This window comes from Mixophyes fleayi, chromosome 12, assembly GCF_038048845.1.
Source record: "Mixophyes fleayi isolate aMixFle1 chromosome 12, aMixFle1.hap1, whole genome shotgun sequence".
Lineage (NCBI taxonomy): Eukaryota > Metazoa > Chordata > Amphibia > Anura > Limnodynastidae > Mixophyes > Mixophyes fleayi.
Genome location: NC_134413.1, coordinates 47,949,630 through 47,960,678, shown reverse-complemented (window position 1 = coordinate 47,960,678; position 11,049 = coordinate 47,949,630). Strand labels below are relative to the sequence as shown.

At 50.2% G+C, this 11,049-nt stretch overlaps 1 long non-coding RNA gene across 1 annotated transcript; it reads right to left on the bottom strand.

Moving 5' to 3' along the window:
• Positions 1-608: 608 nt before the first annotated feature.
• On the bottom strand, positions 609-10,842 carry LOC142109354 (uncharacterized). Its single transcript, XR_012680349.1, has 3 exons — positions 10,724-10,842; positions 9,747-9,926; positions 609-1,029 (listed from the first exon to the last, which is right to left on the bottom strand). It is a non-coding gene; the product is annotated as an uncharacterized LOC142109354 (long non-coding RNA).
• Positions 10,843-11,049: the final 207 nt, after the last annotated feature.

The window sequence follows — 11,049 nt, the reverse complement described above, 5'->3', positions numbered from 1 at the left end:
ACACAAATGGGGAGCAGGCCACTCAGACGAAGGTAAACAACACCCGGAAAAACCCCGGCAGCACACCACTAATCAGGACTTACGCCCAGGGAAACCCGGGTGAAAATCCCTTCGCGCCCCCGCTTCAAAGCGACGAGCGGAAAAGCCCAGGGTAGCCCACCAAATGGAGGGAGAAGGTAGGGTAGGGGAGGGCAGTGTGGGTGGTTTAGGGTAATAATAAGAGAGTGAAATTGTAGAAAAAGAAAAACTGCAAGGCAACCTTTTGATTAGTGGAACAAAACATTCAAACATCAACATTGTCAATCCTGACATCAGATTTATAAGCCGTGGATTTCCAGCGGCCCAGAGCTTTTATTGTCTCAGTGGAGGATCCCGCCAAAGCAGCAGATGTGGCCGCCCCGATCCTGAACGAATGCGTTCCATACATAGAACTGTCTAGATTTAATGACTGTAGGGACTTCTGCATAATGGCCGAAAATTGATATTTCGTCATGGGCATGCCGTTATGGTGACATAAAAACAAACGAGCCTGAGGTCTCATATTCATAAACCGTGACACTAAATTAACCGGGCAGATGTTACTATTATTAAAAACACCGAAAAAGGCCATAGAGAACGCAGTGCTAAATAAGGTCTTCTCATATTCATCAACTGCGATCCCTCCCAGGGTCCCTATCAACTGGTCCAGAATATTGTTGGTGATAGGCAAGCGCGCATCCGCCTGCGAGGGTCTAGCCCTAGCCCACCCTTTTAGGGCCTTACTGATCATGAACCCCTTTGTGACATCCGTGTAACCTTGCAGCCTGGCCATGAAAGATATCCCTGCCAAAGTAGACGCCATAGAGGCTCTAGATTCCCCTTTGGAATAGCTCTCCCACATAAATGCTAACATAGCATCACGCTGACCTGCCTCAGATTGATCTTTTTGCCCGCTGAATAGTGACCACCGTCTCCATGATGCCTGATACGTCCTCAGGGTGGAAGGGGCTACCGCCTGTTCTACAAGCCCCCTTATGCCGGCTTGATGATCTGCCAAACACAAGAGGGACACGGAATACCAACATTGTCCGCCTGGGAAGCCATACTACGAAACTTGCTCCATTGTCCTCGGGACAAAGCATCGGCCAAACTATTTTGCACCCCTGGCACATGTCTAGCCCTGAAAGAAATATCGTACTGCAGGCAGCGCAACACTAGGTGGCGCAGCAGAGATATTGCATGATGAGAGGATGCGCTTTGTTTATTGATCGACTGGACCACCCCCAAATTGTCGCACCAGAAAACGATGTGCTTCCCCCGCAACGTGGACACCCACAGTTCATTTGCCACAACAATAGGAAATAGTTCCAGGACCAACAAATTTTTGGTAATTCCTACCCTATGCCACTCCTCCGGCCAGCTTTCCGCACACCAATGCCCGTCCAGGTAAGCACCGAAGCCGCATGCTCTGGAAGCATCCGTAAACAGGTCGATATTAACGTTTGTTACGGGTGGTGAAGGCCATATTCGTGTCCCGTTGAAATCACTAAGGAAGGTGAGCCAAATCTGCAAATCTTCCTTGATGGCCCTAGAGAGACGCACAGCCGCATGCGGCCTACTCCTCCCTGCAGTGGCTCTCTGTAGCTTTCTACAGAAAACTCTACCCATGGGAATCACACGGCAGGCAAAGTTGAACCTCCCTAACAGGGACTGAACCTGTCTGAGCGGGCTGGCGCTGGATTCCAACGCTTCTGCAATAGCCTTGCACATCTTGGACACTTTATCAGTTGGGAGCCTGCAAATCCCGGCCACCGTGTCGATCTCAATTCCAAGGAAAGAGAGACACGTGGCTGGACCCTCCGTTTTATCCGCAGCAATGGGAACGCCTAGCACCCTAAAGAGAGCCTCAGTGGAAAACAGCGTATCCCGACAACAAGTGGAATCAGGAGGCCCGATAACTAGGAAGTCATCAAGATAGTGTGCGATCCACCGACACCCCGTTCCCGCCTGAATGCACCAATGCAAGAAGCCACTGAACTTCTCAAATAGCGCACAGGATATCGAACATCCCATAGGCAGACAGCGATCGATATAGTATCCACCACGATGCCGAAAACCCATGAATCGATACGACTCCGGGTGAAGGGGCAGTAACCGAAAAGCCGACTCAATGTCGATCTTAGCTAACAGGGCTCCCCTCCCACATTCCTGCACCAGTACCATGGCGGATTCAAACGCTTGATAATTTACGGAACTAAGGGTGGCGTCTATAGCGTCGTTCACTGACAGACCAGCCAGGTACGACAAGTGCTGTATCAACCTGAATTTACCCGCTGCCTTTTTGGGTACTACCCCTACGGGGTACAGAATAAGATTTTGAATGGGAGGAAGCGGAAAAGGGCCCACCATGCGACCCAGACCAACCTCCTTCGCGATTTTAGCGTCTAGGACTTCCGGGAAAGCGAGCGCCGATTTCAAATTGATCGGCGTCGCCGTAGAAATGCTGCCCTGCACTGGTAATATAAAACCTATGTGAAAACCGTCATGTATGAGAGCAGCGGTGTCTCTATCTGGGAACCAAGCGAGCCATTTGTCCAGCTGAGCCAAATTAATTGGCGATGGACCCTTGACTCGGCACAGCTGGGTTTGCACCTCTTCCGCTACCCCCACTCCGTCGGGCCTTTGCACATTCGGTGGCTGGATGCTGACCTCCGCAAGCCATGCAATTGTGTTTAAATCGGCATGATGTGCCTCGCTGGCAGGCGCCTGCATTGAAATCAAAACATCGACCTTTTGTGGGGAGGGTTGCTTGTACCCTCTCCGGCCCTTGAAACCTCCTGCCCATGTAACCCTCGGCCCCTTGACTGCTCGGTCTCATGAGCTCCAGCCAGGTGTCTATGTCTTTTGACCCCAGCGGGAGTGTCACTCACCAGACTGTGAGTGCTTCTTCCCGTGTGTTTAGGAACCGTGGTCGTCCACCATCCTGAGGGTCTGCGCATGCGCAGCCCTTTCAAAACTTTCAGTACCTGTTCCTTTAACTTAATTGGCTGATCAGGCAACACTCCCTATTTAAAGCACCTGCTGTCCATACCTTGTTGCCTGATCTTGGAGTCTCATTCCCCATGAGCCTCTGAAGGTGTTCCTGTGTTTCCTCGTGTATTCAGCGCTGCTGATTCCTGTGGTTTCCAGACCACTTCTACTCCTGTGGTTTCCAGACCACTTCAACTCTCCTGTGTTTCATCGTGACTGTTAGCTGATTCCTATCCGCTGCCTCCGTGCACTACAGTCTTCAGACCACTTCAACTCTGCTGTGTTTCATCGTGACTGTTAGCTGATTCCTATCCGCTGCCTCCGTGCACTACAGTCTTCAGACCACTTCAACTCTCCTGTGTTTCATCGTGACTGTTAGCTGATTCCTATCCGCTGCCTCCGTGCACTACAGTCTTCAGACCACTTCAACTCTGCTGTGTTTCATCGTGACTGTTAGCTGATTCCTATCCGCTGCCTCCGTGCACTACAGTCTTCAGACCACTTCAACTCTGCTGTGTTTCATCGTGACTGTTAGCTGATTCCTATCCGCTGCCTCCGTGCACTACAGTCTTCAGACCACTTCAACTCTCCTGTGTTTCATCGTGACTGTTGCTGATTCCTATCCGCTGTCTCCGTGCACTACAGTCCTCAGACCACTTCAACTCTCCTGTGTTTCATCGTGACTGTTTGGCTGATTCCTATCTGCTGCCTCCGTGCGCTACAGTCTTCAGCTCATCTCAACTCTCCCGTGTTTCCTCGAGACTGCTACAACTGATTCCTATCCGCTGCTCTCCGTGCTCAACAGTTCCAGCTCAGCTCTACTCTCCCGTGTTTCATCGTGGCTGCACCTGCTGGTTGCTATCCGCTACCTCCGTGTACCTGCAGAGTCCTGCTGGCTGCTACTCCTCAGTTCTACTCGTGTCTGCAGCAGCTGATCCGCTCTCCGTGCTTCTCAGTGTTCCTGCTGGTCTCTACTCGCCAGTCTGCATCGGATCTGCGCCTCACTGCTTTCATCTCGTCTAGACCATCGCTACTCTTCAGGGTCCTCCAGGAGTCCAGTTCTACATACTACTGCTTCCTGAGTATTTGTTCCCCTGCTGGTCTACCTACCTGTGCTCTGCACCTACTTGATTACCGCTTCACCCTCCAGGGACTTCGCATCCTGCTGGCCTCCAGCCGTTCAGGTATCTCTGCACTCCTGTCTGACAGCCTGCTCCTGAACCACGGTATGCATACTTCTCATTGACTGTACTGGTGTATTGCATATCTTGCTGGACTGAGTTGTTCTCCTCTGGAGCTTACTATCCGCTGAGACTTTTGCCATCATTGACTGTGTTATCTTTTGCCCGGATAGTTTCTATGACTTTGTATTATTGCAGTGCTGTTCAGTCATTTCTATATTGTGCATGTCATTGTGGATCAAGTTCAACGTGCCCGTGTATCCTCTGTATTGCAGTCTCTCCCCGTGCTCCTCCTCACATATATATTCAGTGGTACAACTTGCTAGAGGCAGACCACTGATTCCTGTTTCCAGTGTCACCTGTTCCAGTGTCCTCTCACATAGCAGTGGTACAACTTGCTAACGCAGACCACTGACTTCCCGAATACCTTCACCTGGATCCCATTCCTTCACCCAGACAGCGGTACAACTTGCTAAACGCAGACCGCTGACTCTCATCACCTCCTCGTTTCTGTTGGACATTCCTCCTCACTATAGCAGTGGTACAACTTGCTACCGCAGACCACTGACTACCCTCACGTGTCCTTTGTCCATTCAGTTCCTCGTGTATTACTACATATATTTTACCAGTGCTGCTAGTCATAGACTTTCCCGAGCATCTCTATCATCTGCTGTCTCCTGTTCCGTGATCACCCCACTACCAGAGTACCATATTACCACCTATACTGCTCTGGTAAGCTTATCACCTGGTGATCCCTGGGTAAAGACTCCTAGTGCCCGTGACAGTAAGATCAGGCCATGACAGACCCAGATTCGAAACCTACAGCTAAAGAGATGCTGCGGCATTTGGTTACCCGTATTGAGCAACAGGAAGTTCGCCAACGGCATTTACTGCAGTGTTACCAGGCGTTAGCCTCCCAAAGAACGTCTGTGCAAGATGCCACAGCTACAGTTGATGCTTCTGTGCCTTCCTCCGTTTCCCCAGTGCCATCCCAGGTGTCTACGGCTTCCACGCTTCACCTGCCTACTCCTTCAAAGTATGATGGAGACCCCAAAACATGTAGAGGTTTTCTTACTCAATGCTCTGTTCATTTTGAGCTTCAACCTCAAAATTTTTCTACCCATCGTTCCAGAGTGGCCTATCTTATTTCATTGTTTTCTGGACAAGCTCTCGCATGGGCTTCCCCTCTGTGGGAAAGGAATGACCCATTATTACAGGATAGTGCCAAATTTATTTCCACGTTCCGAAGTGTATTCGATGAACCAGGTCGTGTCATCTCCGCTGCTTCCAGCATCCTCCGTCTACGTCAGGGTTCTCGTACAGTAAGCCAGTACGTCATTCAATTTAGGATTCTAGCCTCTGAACTTCAGTGGAACACTGAAGCGTTAATTGCCGCCTTCTGGCAGGGGCTTTCCGATAAAATTAAAAACGCACTGACCTCACAAGAAGTACCCTCCTCTTTGGATGATTTGATTTTCCTTTGCCTTCGTGTGGACATGAGGTTTCGTGAAAATGATTCTGAAAAAGTAACTTCTTTCAAAGTGCCTCTTCGCTCGGTACCTCAATTTCACCCAGCTTCATCTCCGGTGATACCCATGGAGATAGGTCGCTCCAAATTAACTTTAGAGGAGAGGGACCGAAGAGTAAAAAATAGACTTTGTATCTATTGTGCTGATTCCACGCATATGCTCAATTCATGTCCCAGGAAATGCCGGGCTCTAACCAATACTGGGGAGATAAGGTTAGGGTTCCTGGAGTCCGCTCCTTGTTCTACGTAATTAAAAGTCTGCGCTTTTGATGTTTCCGTTTCTTTGCTACCAAATCCTTTAAGTCCCAAGCACTTATTGACTCTGGAGCTGCGGGAAACTTTATTTCTGAATCCCTCGTGAATCAATGGTCCCTACCAGTGATTACTTTAAAGACACCGATTACTGTGACTGCTATAGATGGATCACGTCTCATCAATGGTCTCATCACCCAGAGTACGTCTCCAGTAACGCTTCAGATTGGTGTGCTACACCATGAAGAGATTTCGTTTTTAATTCTTCCTGTAACTACAAGTCCAATTGTATTAGGCCTTCCATGGCTTCAACGTCACTCTCCCCAGATTGATTGGCACTCTTCTCAAGTTACGTCTTGGGGAGCTGAATGTCATCATCATTGTCTCTCTCAAGTGGTTCCATTCAAAAGACAGCAGTCGTCTATTCCACCAGGTCCTCCTCCACAGGATCCTTCATCTATGGATCTGTGCGATAAGGTTCAGTCTGAACGCCTTCCTCCTCATCGGGCGTTCGTGACGTCCTCGGACGTTGAAGATGGATCTCAGGAGTCATCTTCAAAAAGTCAAGTGCTGGTGGTTTACGGTCACCATCCGTCTTTTCCGGAATTTCCTGCCCTCCCTCCCACCCAAGTTCCTGCTGTAGAGACTGTTTGTCAGACCTTCAAAAATATTTGGTCTCAGGTCAAAACCTGTTTAAAGAAGACATCTGCCAAATATAAGTCGTTCGCAGATAAGAAGAGGCGGGCTATTCCACCACTGAAAATTGGAGATCGTGTCTGGTTATCTACCAAAAATATTCGTTTGAAGGTCCCATCTATGAAATTTGCTCCCCGTTTTATTGGTCCATATAGGATCATTCAAGTGATAAATCCAGTTTGTTTTAAACTTCTACTTCCTAAGAACCTTCGTATTTCCAATGCCTTCCATCTGTCCTTGCTCAAACCTCTCATCATCAACCGTTTCTCGGCTCCTCCTTCAGCACCTCAGCCAGTTCAAGTTCATCAGGAGGAAGATTTCGAGATTACTCATGTATTGGACGCAAAAATTTTGCGAGGAGTTCTCCGTTTCCTCGTTCATTGGAAGGGCTTTGGTCCTGAGGAGCGTTCATGGATCAAAGCTGAAGATCTCAACGCCCCAGCTCTTCTTAAGAAGTTTTATTCCAAAAATCCGGACAAGCCTGGTTCCAGGCGTTCTGTGCCCACCTTTAAAAGGGGGGGTACTGTCACTCACCAGACTGTGAGTGCTTCTTCCCGTGTGTTTAGGAACCGTGGTCGTCCACCATCCTGAGGGTCTGCGCATGCGCAGCCCTTTCAAAACTTTCAGTACCTGTTCCTTTAACTTAATTGGCTGATCAGGCAACACTCCCTATTTAAAGCACCTGTGGTCAATACCTCGTTGCCTGATCTTGGAGTCTCATTCTTCATGAGCCTCTGAAGGTGTTCCTGTGTTTCCTCGTGTATTCAGCGCTGCTGATTCCTGTGGTTTCCAGACCACTTCTACTCCTGTGGTTTCCAGACCACTTCAACTCTCCTGTGTTTCATCGTGACTGTTAGCTGATTCCTATCCGCTGCCTCCGTGCACTACAATCTTCAGACCACTTCAACTCTGCTGTGTTTCATCGTGACTGTTAGCGGATTCCTATCCGCTGCCTCCGTGCACTACAGTCTTCAGACCACTTCAACTCTCCTGTGTTTCATCGTGACTGTTAGCTGATTCCTATCCGCTGCCTCCGTGCACTACAGTCTTCAGACCACTTCAACTCTGCTGTGTTTCATCGTGACTGTTAGCTGATTCCTATCCGCTGCCTCCGTGCACTACAGTCTTCAGACCACTTCAACTCTGCTGTGTTTCATCGTGACTGTTAGCTGATTCCTATCCGCTGCCTCCGTGCACTACAGTCCTCAGACCACTTCAACTCTCCTGTGTTTCATCGTGACTGTTTGGCTGATTCCTATCTGCTGCCTCCGTGCGCTACAGTCTTCAGCTCATCTCAACTCTCCAGTGTTTCCTCGAGACTGCTACAACTGATTCCTATCCGCTGCTCTCCGTGCTCAACAGTTCCAGCTCAGCTCTACTCTCCCGTGTTTCATCGTGGCTGCACCTGCTGGTTGCTATCCGCTACCTCCGTGTACCTGCAGAGTCCTGCTGGCTGCTACTCCTCAGTTCTACTCGTGTCTGCAACAGCTGATCCGCTCTCCGTGCTTCTCAGTGTTCCTGCTGGTCTCTACTCGCCAGTCTGCATCGGATCTGCGCCTCACTGCTTTCATCTCGTCTAGACCATCGCTACTCTTCAGGGTCCTCCAGGAGTCCAGTTCTACATACTACTGCTTCCTGAGTATTTGTTCCCCTGCTGGTCTACCTACCTGTGCGCTGCACCTACTTGATTACCGCTTCACCCTCCAGGGACTTCGCATCCTGCCGGCCTCCAGCCGTTCAGGTATCTCTGCACTCCTGTCTGACAGCCTGCTCCTGAACCACGGTATGCATACTTCTCATTGACTGTGCTGGTGTATTGCATATCTTGCTGGACTGAGTTGTTCTCCTCTGGAGCTTACTATCCGCTGAGACTTTTGCCATCATTGACTGTGTTATCTTTTGCCCGGATAGTTTCTATGACTTTGTATTATTGCAGTGCTGTTCAGTCATTTCTATATTGTGCATGTCATTGTGGATCAAGTTCAAGGTGCCCGTGTATCCTCTGTATTGCTCTCTCTCCCCGTGCTCCTCCTCACATATATATTCAGTGGTACAACTTGCTAGAGGCAGACCACTGATTCCTGTTTCCAGTGTCACCTGTTCCAGTGTCCTCTCACATAGCAGTGGTACAACTTGCTAACGCAGACCACTGACTTCCCGGATACCTTCACCTGGATCCCATTCCTTCACCCAGACAGCGGTACAACTTGCTAAACGCAGACCGCTGACTCTCATCACCTCCTCGTTTCTGTTGGACATTCCTCCTCACTATAGCAGTGGTACAACTTGCTACCGCAGACCACTGACTACCCTCACGTGTCCTTTGTCCATTCAGTTCCTTGTGTATTACTACATATATTTTACCAGTGCTGCTAGTCATAGACTTTCCCGAGCATCTCTATCATCTGCTGTCTCCTGTTCCGTGATCACCCCGCTACCAGAGTACCATATTACCACCTATACTGCTCTGGTAAGCTTATCACCTGGTGATCCCTGGGTAAAGACTCCTAGTGCCCGTGACAGGGAGCTTCTCGCGACCGCTCATCCGCTTGCGGAAGAGCTAGTCATATGCTCTCCAGATTGAGGGGCCATCTTTTAACGCCATCCCGCTAATAAGATGCATATATCTCCACACCTCATCCTGCTCGCCGGGCCTAGTTTCCAGATAAATAGTAGCAAAAATAGAGAAGGAATTCGACCATCTAGTAAACGATCTGAACCTATCCTCCCCCATTTCGGACCTTTCACAAGCCGTGGCAAGAGCCTTCTTTCCCTCCCCTGTCAGGGCGAACATGTCCACGTACTTTCCGCGTCTAATCCTATCCCGTACACTCGGCCTAATACCGTGGGTTATCTCTAGGGTTTCACCCTGCCCTAAGTCACTCCTAGCCTTCGTCCGGTCTTCGCCCCCCCCCCCCCCCACTGCGGTGCCTGCTTGCTGCGTTTACCTAGCAATTTAGTTTCCAATAGCTTGATGAGTTTTCTGGGCCTATCGCTCGAATCTGAGGAACCACTGCTCGTGGAAAGAACCGGTGACCCTAACAACTGTACATCGTGTGTGGTACCAGAAACGGACTCACCATGAGGAGCAGGATTCCCGGCCGCGACTGGTGCCTCCACAACATTGGCTGACCCCGGCTGGGCATCTGTTGATCCCGGGATTGGTTCCACATGAATCCCTGACGACCTCTGGTCTCGAGACTCGGACCCGGAACGACCTCCACCGACAGCCCTCATCTCCTGGTTCGCGACCGCAGGCTCTGAAACACAAAGTGGAGCAGTAAGCTGAGATCTGGGCACGTAGTCCAGTCGTGGGTGGTGTGATGGGGCACTGGATAAACACCCCCAAGCCGGATCCCCTTTCCTCCACCAGCGGGCCGCTACCTACCCCCACTCTACCCTCCCCAGCACTGCCCCTGGATGGGGAAACATATGCAGCCTGGGATGATGCAGGCATGGCTCCAGCTGTATGTGACACAGGGGCACCCGCAGGCATATCCCCCCCACCGCTGCCGCTGGCTGAGGAGACCACAGCAGAGCGGGCTGGCGGCCTGGGTCTGCGCATGCGTGACCCAGATGCTGCCGCTGGCCGGGTCGAGCGACCCCGCCGCCCGCTATCCAGCACTGTTGTACCAGAGGACCCTGGTGAGGAAGCATGAGCCAGAATACTGGACTCACGCCGTGGAGGAGGAGGGGGACCCGCGGCCGCTACCAGGAGAGAAGAGGGTGGGGTGGAGCCTACAAAATGGCGCTCAGTGCTCCGGGGAGAGGGGGACCTGTAACGGACAGGGCGGGAGGTGGGGCGGCATGGACGGGGCATGATGGCAACGCTGGTGGGGGAGAAAGCTAAAATGAACGGGAGAAAACGGAAAATAAACAAGAAATGAAAGGAAAGGGGGGGGAAGGGGGAAAAAACAGAGGAAAAAAGAAACAGGTGAAGGAGAGAGAGAGAAACAAGGAAAGGCAGGAGGAAATGATTGAAACACAGAGGACAGGAGAAAAGGCTGACAAGAAAAAGGAGAAGGAAAAAGCAGAAGATATGAAAATAAACAGGTACTTATCCGCTCTCTCTCTGATGTCTTCCTTCCCAGGCAATCTCGTGCTGTGAAATGAACCAGAACAGGAAGTGCAGCCTCCTATATCAATCAAGGTCCCTCCCACTGGATTACACATTGGTCGGGCCAACCCATGTTAACACCTTCAGGTATTTGTACAGCTTACTAAAAACCCTGTCGCCCTTTAAGTGCATTCGTCCTATTCAGCCTCATTTGTCATTAAAAATAAAAACCCCACAATAGTTCCACAAAGAAAAAAGTTTACAAAACAACAACTCCCTCATACAAACCACACATATTTATTAAAAATAAAAACCCTACAATAAAG